The sequence below is a fragment of the Canis lupus genome, chromosome 1 (assembly GCF_048164855.1).
Source record: "Canis lupus baileyi chromosome 1, mCanLup2.hap1, whole genome shotgun sequence".
Lineage (NCBI taxonomy): Eukaryota > Metazoa > Chordata > Mammalia > Carnivora > Canidae > Canis > Canis lupus.
The window spans coordinates 90,634,301-90,646,733 of record NC_132838.1 but is presented as its reverse complement, the minus strand read 5'-3'; positions in this window follow the sequence as shown (position 1 = coordinate 90,646,733).

Sequence of the window (12,433 nt, the reverse complement as noted above, 5' to 3'; positions counted from 1 at the left end):
ATCACGACCTGAGCCAAAGGAAGACGCTCAACCACTGAGCCACCCAGGCATCTCTATAAAGTGTTCTGCTAGGTGTGTATTAAGGAAGTGTATCAAGCCCGGGGAGGAGAGGAGTCTTGTGTAAAGCCCAACCCTGCCAGGCAGGCAGGGAGGGCAGGAGTCTTTATTTTGGCTCAACAGGAGGATAAAAGTACAAATGCATGCCAGCCTAGGATATACTCCAGAAATGAAGGAAGTTAGGCAACAATTAATAAAATTTGCATGGAGCTTTCCTAATGTCCAACACTGTAACTAGGGGTTTCTCTGTTAATTTGCTGAATTATCACAAGGGCTTTTAACATAGGTCCTGTCATTATCTCCACATTATAAATGAGGAATCTGAGGTGCATAGAGGTTAAGGGGCTTTGTGCAATCTACAAACAAGGAGCATGTGAGGAGGTGAACCCGGGCTCACATTCTTGACCACGTTAAGAAAGGTCCAGCTGCTTACCTGTTGTCTCTCAGATACTGGCAGGGGGAACAAAGTGAGTAGTGGGAACAGAGAGGTGGGGTGTTTCTGGGGTCCCAGGCTTATCTATGACAAGTGTGCTACAAAAATTAATAAAATGAAACTTTATTTAAAATGGAGATGGGGGAGGGGAGCCTGGGTGGCTCAGTGGTTGAGCGTCTGCCTTTGGCTCAGTGTATGATCCTGGGGTCCTGGGATCGAGTCCCAAATCAGGCTCCCCACAGGGGCCTGCTTCTCCCTCTGCCTGTGTCTCTACCTCTCTCTCTGTGGCTTTCATGAATAAATAAATAAAATCTTTAAAAAAAAATAAAATAAAATAAATAAAATGGAGTTGAAGGAGTGCCTGGGTGACCCAGTCGGTTGAGCATCAGCTCTTGATATTGGCTCAGGTGATAATCTCAGGGTCATGAGATTGAGCCCCACATCAGGCTTAGGAAGCTCTCTCTCCCTCTCCTTCTGCCTCTCCCCCCTGCATGCTCTCTCTCACTCTCGCTCTAAAATAAATAGACATTTAAAAAAATAAAAATAAATTAAATTAAATGGAGTTGGGAAGCCAGAAGGGAGAGCCCTGGTACCCTACCACTTGGCGATCCCAAAGGAGGAGACAGTACCTTGCATTCCCAGCAGGAAGAAGCCCATACTTGATTACTCCAGCAACAAGGAGGAACATTTTCTTCTTGCCCAGGAACAGCCCAGCCAATGAGAGACGTCACAACTTGGCCAATGAGGAGGAGCCACGATGCTTGGAACTGCGAGTTTACTCCAAAGGGCCTTCTGTTTATAATAGCCCCCCTCCCTCCATAGAAAGGTATTCCTTGATCTCAGACTTGCTTTACTGTTTTCCTTTCCCTCAGTTTGTGTGTGCCCTGTTGTAATTCCCTACCATTCCTAGATAAGCTGCTTTTTGCTGGTAAAGTAACTGACAGTTTATTTTATTTATTTATTTTAAGATTTTGTTTATTAATCATAGAGACACAAAGAGAGAGAGGCAGAGACACAGGCAGAGGGAGAAGCCGGCTCCATGCAGGGAGCCCGATGCACGATTCCGGGTCTCCAGGATCACACCCCAGGCTGCAGGCGGCGCTTAACCGCTGCACCACCAGGGCTGCCCCTGACAGTTTATTTTTAAGGTCGGGGCTGTGAACAGTGACAGAAACTTAATTAAATTAGGGTTATTTGCACTGAGATCCCCTGAAGCCACAGCAAACAAAACAAAGGGGGAGGTAATTAACAGTTATGTGTGATGCAGACTAAAAAATGCTGTAGAAAATCAGAGAGGAAAGGAGGGGGAGATTCCGGGCCATCAAGGAGTTATGACTGATGGCAGGGCAGCTGGCTTTGAGCTGGCCTTTTGGACACTTGGAAACAAGAGGCATGAAGTCTACAAGTGTCTTTTCCATGTTTTTGTTTGGTCTTGTTTACCGCTGTGTCTCCACCACCTAGCCCAGGCCCTGGGATGCCCTAGGGGCTTATTAGTGTTTGTTGAATGAATGAGTGGATTTTATTTTATTTTTATTGAAAGATTTTATTTATTTATTCATGAGAGACAGAGAGAGACAGAGAGAAAGAGAGAGAGAGGGAGAGAGGCAGAGACACAGGCAAAGGGAGAAGCAGGCTCCACGCAGGGAGCCCGATGTGGGACTCGATTCCCAGACTCCAGGATCACGCCCTGGGCCAAAGGCAGGCACTAAACTGCTGAGCCACCCAAGGATCCCTGGATTTTAAAATAGGCATGTATTTTTGAATAGATAATACAGCCTCATGGTTCAAAAGTTAAGAGATTCAAATAGCTGGAGAATGAGGGGCGCTTGGGTGACTAAGTTGTGTAAGTGTCTGATTCTTGATTTTGGGTCAGGTCAGGATTTCAGGATTGTGGGATCGAGCCCCACCTGGGGCTCCATACTAGGCAGGGAATTTGCTTGAGATTCTTTCTCTGTCTCCCTTTGCCCCTCCCCCTAACTTGCTCTCTCTAATAAATTAATGAATTTTTTAAAAAAGAGCTAGAGAATGAAGTTCCTTCCTGCCACTGTCCCCAGTCACTCAGTTCCCACCACACAAGCAACTAGGTTTTAAACTTTTTGAGATTTCCTGTTGCTACTGTGTATGTACACAAGCAAATGCTTTGGGTGTATGTTTTTATTCTCTACTCCCTCTGCCCCACACATTTTTTTGCGCGTGTGGTAGCATAGTTTACACACTATTCTGCATATGGCTTTTGTTCACTATGTGTGTATACATATAAATATATGATTTATGTATTTATTTATTCATAAGAGAAAAGAGAGAGGCAGAGACACAGGCAGAGGGAGAAGCAGGCTCCCTGTGGGGAGCCCGATGCAGGACTCAATCCCAGGACCCCAGGATCACACCCTGGGCCAAAGGCAGATGCTTAACCACTGAGCCACCCAGGTGCCCCTATGTTTTTTTTTTTTTTTTTTAAGTTTATTTTTAGTAATTTCTATACCCATTGTGGGACTCAAATTCAGAACCTTGAGATCAAGAGTCTCACATGCTGTTCTGACTGAGCCAGCCAGGCACTCCTTGCTGTGTATCTTTTTTGTTTTTTTTTTTAAGGTTTTATTTATTTGAGAGAAAAAGGGAGAGAGCACAGGTGGGAAGGGGCAGAGAGAGGGGCAGAAGCAGGGTCTGACTCAGGAAGCCAGAGTCAGATCTCGATCCCAGGACCCTGAGATCATGACCTGAGCCAAAGGCAGACGCTTAACCACCTGAGCTACCCAGGCGCCCCTCACTGTATATATCTTGAGATTACTCCCTGGCCTTCTGTTTTAAGGCTGTGTCCACTGTGTTGACTGCCATACCTTATCAGTCCTCTTCCTGGACATGTCTGCCTTTTTCTTCCTTTGCTCCAGAGAAGGCCCAGCAAGGATGAATGTATGGTATGGAGTGAGGAAAGCTTGGGATAGAGAAGTAAGATGTTTTAAGAGCTCAATGATTGGGGGGCTCAGGGTGTGATCCTGGGGTCCTGGGATCAAGTCCCTCGTCAGGGTCTCAAGAAGGAGCCTGCTTCTCCCTCTGCCTATGTCTCTGCCTCTCTCTCTGTGCGTCTCTCATGAATAAATAAATAAAATCTTTAAAAAACAGCAACAACAAAAAAAGAGTGCAAAGATCACCACCTTCCTAGATCGGCTGCACGTCGCCCACCACCGTGGTTGTGAAGTCCCACCCTCAGCATCTGACAGCTCCAGGGGTGGTGACCTGGTCAAGTGAGAGGTGACAGGCTTCTGGGGGGACAAACCGGAATTCCTGTCCACGTTCTGCTCCTTACGATTCGCATTCCCCTGGAGAAGTGACTAAGTTCCTCCGCCTTCCATCTGAATTGGGGATAGTCACATCTCAGGCTCTGGAGCTTAAATGAAACAAGAAAATGAGGTACGTGGGACGAAGGAGGGACCCACTTCTGGCCATTTCTTTGTGCTGCCGTGCGGTGACCCTCTGGATTCTCTTCCTCACGCCCCCTCCGCCCCTTCATTCCACCTCCCTTGCCGAGAACAACTGGATGATCTGGAAACCTCCAACGTGGCTGAAGCTTGAAAACATTATGCTAAGTAACAGATGCCGGTCACAAAGGACCACATATTGTATGATTCCGTTGACATGGAACGTGCAGAATAGGCAGATCGATGGGTTGATGGTTTTTTGGGGCTGGGGGCAAATGGGGCATGACTGCTAGGGTGCAGGGTTTCTTTTTGGGGGAAGTGATGAAAAATGTTTTAAACTTGATGAGGGTGCACAATGTCAATGTGCCAAAACCCAGTGGGTTAACTGTACACTTTCAATGGACAGATTTTATGACTTGTGAACTATACTGCAATAAATGTGTTATTTAGGGACGCCTGGGTGGCTCAGTAGTTAAATGTCTTCCTTTGGCTCAGTTCTTGATCCTGGGTCTTGGGATCGGGCCCCACATCTGGCTCCCCGCAGGGAGACTGCATCTCCCTCTGCCTGTGTCTCTGCCTGTGTGTGTCTCTCCTGAATAAATAAAATCTTAAAAAATAAAATAAATGTGTTATTTAAAAATGCCCTGGAGGCATAGAAAGAATCAGGAGCAGCAGAGAGAAAGGGCTGAGCTACAGGTGCAGGTTCAGAGCAGTGATAAACACCAAGGGCTAAACTCTAGTACTGGTTCAGCCTCCAGCTGCTGGATGACCTTGGAAAAGCCCCCTCACCTCTCTGTGCTTTGTTTGCCTCCAGAAATAATAAAATGAAATAAAAAGAAAGAGGTAGGAACTTAATGACCTAGGGTCTCTTTGCCACCTGAACGTCTGCCATTTGCCTCCTGCCTGGGGCGGGGGGAAGGGAGGAGAGAAGCCAGAGATACTGGCTGGGCCTCTTCCCTCCTCTCTCTGCCCTGCTCTGCACCCTGCCCTCCCCTTGAACCCTAGGTCTTTGTTCAGCTTCCCTCAACCCTGGAAGTCCATGCAAGCAGGGGAGAGAGTGAGGGCTGGGTCAGGTCAGGGTCAGGAGGAGGCCCGGGCAGGAGCCACACTCGCAGATACGATTCTACTTGCTGGTAGAGATTATGGACCTTGGGAAAGAAGGAACTTGAGCAAATGAAAGCAGAGAGCTAAGGCAAGCTCTCTGGGCAGAGAAATGGCTTTCCATCTATCATCAGGACAACATGGCCATCGTTAAGGTTAATTAGCATCTTTAATATATGAGTGTGCCCTCTACCAGGTCAGGTGTGTGCATTTAAAAAAAAAATGTGGTGGCAGGATCCCTGGGTGGCTCAGCGGTTTGGCACCTGTCTTCGGCCTGGGGCGTGATCCTGGAGTCCCGGGATTGAGTCCCACATCGGGCTCCCTGCGTGGAACCTGCTTCTCCCTCTGCCTGTGTCTCTGCCTCTCTCTCCCTCTCTCTGTGTATCTCATGAATAAATAAATAAAATCTTTTTAAAAAATTGTGGTGGCATTTACATGAAACGTTAACCATTTTGTTGTGTGCAGTTCAGTGGCACGAAGTGCATTCACACCATTGCACAACCATTCCCCCCATCCATCTCCATTTTTAAAATTTTATATTGACATAGAGCAAAAACAAAGTGCAAGAATCCTAAGGTTCCTGTCCATGAATGTTTACATTGTATATACCCAGGTAACTGCCATCCAGATGCAGATGCTCAGGCCTTAGCTACCTCTTGACCCCTCCCATCAATTATATTCTTTTTTTGCTGAATTTAACTCTTTGGAGGGAAGAAAAGTTCCTCTGCAAACAACTTAGGTGGTTTCGCAAATTGCATAGTCAGTATCTCCATGTTTCTTTCCTGAAGGGTTCAAGTCCCAGTGAACCCGGACAGGAAGGCCCTGTGCTAGGTCAGTGAACAAGTTGCTCTCCAGGAAGGCTTGCTCGCCCTCAGCCAGCTGGAATCCTGCGAGGCGCATCCAGGGGCCAGTTCAGGGAATGAGAAGTTCTCACTGGAATGTGCTCTAACTCTCACTGCTGATGGAACAGAGGTGATAGCTCTTTCTGCTAAACAGAATGCAGAGATTTTCTTCCCGTTGCAGGTAACTTGTTGGGTGAGGTGTCCAAACCTATGACCCATCAGCAACATTAGAATATCTTCTTGGGGGCACCTGGGTGGCTCAGCAGTTGAGCATCTGCCTTGGGCTCAGGTCGTGATCCCGGGGTCCTGGGATCGAGTCCCTCATCGGGCTCCCCGCAGGGAGCCTGCTTCTCTCTGCCTGTGTCTCTAGCTCTGTGTGTCTCTCATGAATAAATTTTTTAAGAAGTCTTAAAAAAAATGTCTGCTGGTTCTGCAACTGCCTTAAAAGTAGCATAGCCTAGCCCACTTTACCATTTTGTAGCAGAAGCTGAAAGCTAAGGTTAGCACCAGCCTATGAGTTTTTTTCCTCCAGATTTTAAAGTTTAATTTTTTATGGTGATGCAATTGGCAGGAACATTCATTGTAGGTGTGTGCCATAAAGGTTCCAGGTTTGTATATACTATAAAATGATCACTCTGATATGTTTAGTTAATGTCCATCAGCCGCACACACAGCTACACATTTTTTATTGTGATGGAAACTGAAGATCTACTCTCCTAACAACTTTCAAATATACAAAACGGTGTTATTAACTGTAGTCACCATGCTGCACATTACATCCCCAGGATTTATTCATTTTATACCTGGAAGTTTGTACCTCTGCCCACCTTCAGTGGGCATTTTTGGATTTAGTGATATCGAGGCTGCTTGCAGGTGAAGGAAGAAGCAGAGAAGGTAGGGAATAACTCATCAGGCTAAGAGAGCAGCCTGTAGGAAACTAGGGAATACAGATGAGGAAAGAAGCTTGAAGGGCCAATCGTTGGAGGATCATATCGATCCCAGAGAGAGAAAGAGATCACACAGCTCTGGTCAAGGAATCTGGAAGAAGGCAAAAACAAACCCCTGCCCATCTTCACCTCCAACTTTCTTACCTGCAAGCTGGCTCTGTGTGTTGTTTTACCTTTGCCAGAAGCGCTGGGAGAGCTGGTGTGTTTTACTCACCACTGTCTCTCCGGAGCCTAACACGGGGGCCTGGCATATGGTAAACCATCAAGAACCAGTGAACAAAGGAGAAAGAACCAGCTGGGATGGCCCATTTCTTTTTTTTTTTTTTTTTAAGATTTATTTATTTATTCATTCATGATAGACACAGAGAGAGGCAGAGACACAGACAGAGGGAGAAGCAGGCTCCATGCCGGCAGCTGACGTGGGACTCGATCCTGGGACTCCAGGATCGTGCCCTGGGCCAAAGGCAGGCGCTAAACCGCTGAGCCACTCAGGGATCCCCGGATGGCCCATTTCTAAGTGGAGAAAACAGCCAAGGCAGGGATAGTGGAGGCAAGGAGGAAGGGTCACCAGGGAAACTGTCCCCTGTTAAGAGTGAGCCAGACTGCTGTGGGCTTCCCAGGGTAAGCAAAGGTACATGGGGCAAGAAGGAGATGACCTTAGGGGATTTTTTTTTTTAAAGATGGGGGAAAAATCGCACTTATGTGTGACAAGGGATGATAACTGGACTCATGTGGTGATTGCTTTACACTATATACAAATACTGAACCATTATGTTGTACACCTGAAGCTAATAGAATGTTACCTGCCAATGCTCTCTCAGTAAAAATAAATAGGAGCAAGGGAAGTAAATACTTAGAATGAATGAGGCAGAAGTGCCCTGGGAAGATGAAGAAAAAGCCTTTGCTTTAAATCGATGGGAGGGGGCAGCTGGGTGGCTCAGTCTGTTGAACTTCCGACTCTTGATTCCCACAGGGAGAGGGGTGACCTCAGCCCTGCGTGGGGCTCTGCGTGGAGTCTGCTTGAGATTCTCTCCCTCTGCCCCACCCCCCTCACTCCATCTCTAAATAAATAAACAAAACCTTTAAACCAAAGGGAGTAGGGCAAAAGAAAAATCTAAGAAAAATAAAGGGAAAGCAAGGCATATATTTAAAATTTTTAGCCTTCTTGGCAGAAGTGGGGAGTAAATGGAACCATACCCACAAGTGCTAAATTTCTTTGACGAATCAAAACCATGGAGATGGGGTTTTTAAAGTGAATGCTGTAAGCTTTTCCAGCTACAGAACAATGGATGTAATTTGGTTTTCCTAAAAGTAAATTTGGAGTTTTAGAATTTATTAAGCTTTTCTGTGTGACTTAATACATGATCAATCTGGAGGCATATTCTACAATTATTTTTGTTAATATTTTATTTATTTATTTGAGAGAGATAGAACAAGCAGTGGAGAGGGGCAGAGGAAAAGGAAGAAGCAGACTCCCTGCTGAGCAGAAACCCTGATGCAGGGTCTCAACCCCAGGCCCCTGGGATCATGACCTGAGCCAAAGGCATAGGCTTAACTAACTGGGCCACACAGGCACCCCTGTTCTACAGTTATTTAAAAATATTGTTGCTCTTCTAGGTATTTACCCCAAAGACACAAATGTGGTGATCCGAATGGGCACCCTTACCCCAATGTTCATAGTAGCAATGTCCACCATAGCCAAACCATGGAAAGAGCCTAGATGTCTGTTGCCAGATGAATGGATGAAGAAGATGTGGTGTTGGGATCCCTGGGTGGCGCAGCGGTTTGGCGCCTGCCTTTGGCCCAGGGCGCGATCCTGGAGACCTGGGATCGAATCCCACGTTGGACTCCCGGTACATGAAGCCTGCTTCTCCCTCTGCCTGTGTCTCTGCCTCTCTCTCTCTCTGTGTGTGTGTGTGACTATCATAAAAAAAAAAAAAAGATGTGGTGTTATGCGTGTGTGTGTGTGTATTACAATGGAATATTACTCAACCATAAAAAAGAAGTCTTACCATTTGCAATGACGTAGAACTAGAGGGTATTACGCTAAGTGAAATAAGTCAGAGAAAGACAATTATATGATTTCACTCACATGTAGCATTTAAGAAACAAAACAGAGAAGCATAGGGGAAGGGAGGGAAAAATAAAACAAGACAAATTCAAGGAGGGAGACAAACCATAAGAGACTTTTAACCATAGGAAACAAACTGAGGGTCGCTGGAGGGGAGGTGCATGGGGGGATTGGGTAATTGGGTGACAGGCATTAAGGAGGGCATGTGGTGTGATGAGCACTGGGTGTTCTATGCCACGGAAGAATCACTGAACTCTACCTCTGAAACTAATAATACATTCTATAGGTGGGATGCCTAGGTGGCTCAGGGTGTGATTCCGGGGTCCTGGGATTGAGTCCCCCTCTGCTTTTCCCTCTGCCTATGTCTCTGCCTCTCTCTGTGTCTCTCATGAATAAATAAATAAAATCTTTTTTAAAAACACACACACACACACACACACACAAAAAAAACACACACACTCACAACTTGAAAATTTCCATTAATTGTTTTTTAACACAACTTTATTGGGGTATAATTTATAAGCCAAGCAATTCACCTGTTTCCAGTGTACCACTGAGTGATTTTAAGTAAATGTGCAAGTGCTGCACTGGTCATTGCAGTCCAATTTTAGAACATTTTCATCACATCGAAGAAACCCCCTGTGTCCATTTGCAGTCACTCAGCCCAAGGAGCCACTAATCTACCTCTGTCTCCACAGATTTGACTTGCCTGGACAGCTCATAAACAGAACCGCATACTATGTGGCCTTTTTTATTCTGACTTTTATTGAATGCAATTATTTTTGTGGCTTATCCACACTGAATAGTATTCCACTGTTTGGAACACCACTGTATTCATACATCTGGAACATTTTGTTTATTTATTAACCAGTCAGTGGACATGTGGGTTTCTTTTTTAATATTGTGAATGATCCTACAATAAACATTTACATACAAGTTTTTTTTTTATACAAGTTTTTTAAATGCATATATTTTCATTTCTCTCAGCTAGACCTTAGGAGTGGAATAGCTAGGTTACATGACAATTTTATATTTAACTTTTTAAAGAAAATGTCAAATTGTTTCCCAGCGGGGATCCCTGGGTGGTTCAGCGGTTTGGCGCCTGCCTTTGGCCCAGGGCATGATCCTGGGGTTCCGGGATCGAGTCCCGTGTCGGGCTCCCGGCGTGGTGCCTGCTTCTCCTTCTGCCTGTGTCTCTGCCTCTCTCTCTCTCTCTCTCTATCATAAATAAATAAAATCTTTAAAAAAAATTGTTTCCCAGAGTGGCTATCCTGTTTTACCTTCCCATCAACAATGTATGAGGGGTCCGGTTTCTCTACATCTTCTCCAACACTTAATGATTTCTGGATTTGTTATTATAACAATCCTAGTGGGTATAAAATGTATCTCATTGTGATTTTAAATTTCCATTTTCTTGCTGACAATAATGTTACACATTTTCATATGTGCTTATTGATTATTACCATCTTTGGTGAAATAATTATTCAAATAATTTTCTCATTTTTTAATGGGGTTATTTGTCTTATTATTCAGTTTGAAGAATTCTTGCTCTAGGGCACCCAGCTGGCTCAGTTAGTAGAGCATGTGACTCTAGATCACAGGGTTGTGGGTTTGAGCCCCACGTTGGGAATACAACCTGTTAAAAATAAATAATAATAATTCTTATTCTGGATACAAGTCCTTTTTTTAATATTTTATTTATTTATGATAGTCACAGAGAGAGAGAGAGAGAGAGGCAGAGACACAGGCAGAGGGAGAAGCAGGCTCCATGCACCGGGAGCCCGATGCGGGACTCAATCCTGGGACTCCAGAATCGCGCCCTGGGCCAAGGGCAGGGGCCAAACCGCTGCGCCACCCAGGGATCCCTGGATTCAAGTCCTGTATGAAACATGATTTGCAAATATTTTCTCCCAGTCTGCAATTTGTCTTTTCATTTTCTTAGTGGTGCCTTTGGGAGTGTAAAACTTTTGAACTTTGACCGAGTCCGATCTATCAATTTTTTTTCTTTAATGTCTTATGTTTTTGAGTGCCGTAGCTAAGAACTCTTCGTCTAGCTCAAAGGAAGACCTGGTTTGTCCCGTTGTAGGATACGCTGCTTGCAAATAGGAGGTGACATTTCTAGGTATTGATGTGATTTTAGAACTCGCTTCCTGAATACTTCTTGAGGTAAATATTTGAGTTCATGTCTGATGAGGAATGGTTTTTTACCTTCTTTGTTTTTGACCTTGGGCGATTTCCCTTATTTTCTGGTCAGCTGTGGATTTATAGGTATCTATAATATTTTATCCAAAATTTATAAGTCTTTCATTGTGAGAAGTTGTTCCAATATCTGTTCTGCCTTTTATTTTTTTCTATTTTCATTTTTTTGGAAATGGGAGTCAGCCAAGAACTATGTTTTTATCCGCCTTCGCATTTTCCTCAATATCCAACCCAGTACCATACAGAGGCTGGATGCTCCATCATAAATGATGGTCACAGGAGTGTCCGTGCTATTGTCAAGAGAAAATATACCATCACACGAAGATAGGTTTGGGTATCATCTTTTAATTTTGAACTGGTACAAATCCATTCTCCCAAGGGAGGTGACACATGGTGGGAGTTTTAGTGGAGAGTAGGGGAGATGTGATGGGAGTGGGAGTGATGGGATTCAAAAGCATGGAGAGCCTCTCAGGAAAGCCACACCCAGGCAGGCTCCTGGGGGGACCCAGGAAAGGGACGGGCGTGTCCAGAGACAGGTCACTGCCGGTCAAGGTCACTGTTGTTCACTAGAGGGACTTCTGTTAACCCCGTCCAACTTTTATGAATTTTTGTACCAAGGGCAGTTTCTTGAGTGTCATTTTTCCTCTGAGCAAGTCTCTGAAGATTTGTTAGGAAGATTAAGTGAGGCAAGAGCAGAAGTTAAGCTTTCTTTTCTAGCTTTTGTGGTTTTGTTCTAAGGATCAAGGGTCCTTCTGAGGAAAGTAGGGAGGAAAAATAAATCCCAGCTATTTCCTTTGGGTTTTGGGGAAGAGAATCTTAGAAGGGACAGGACAGGCATGTTTCTTCACTTTTACTATTTGTTGAACACCTCCCAAGTGCCAGGCTCTGTGCTGTGAACATAGCAGATGAAGAACGGGCTCCCTGGAACTTCTGTTCCAGGAGCGGAGACTGATGTTTTCCCAAGAACCACAGAAATAGATGTCTGTGTACAGACTGTGAGGAGGGTTATAAATGAATCCGCTGGAGGGTGCAGGGACAGATTGCAATCAGAGGGCTGATGCAGATGGGAGATCTAGGAGGGCTTCTTGGAGGTGGTGATTCTGTGCAGAGGATGAGCCCTAGAGGTCAGGCTGATGTGTGCAGAGGAAGGAACAGCTGGAGGAGCAGTGTGTGTACAGTTTCTCATTAGAGATAACCTCTTTGCAGAAGATACTGGGGCTTTTGCTTCATCATAATGAGACCTGACATTTGGTGGTACTTCCTGGCTTCCCGAGTGTTCTCCCAGAGTGGGGCAGGCTGGCATCATCACCACTTTCTTTTTAAACTTTTTAAACTTTTTATTTTATTTATTTAATTTATTTATTCAT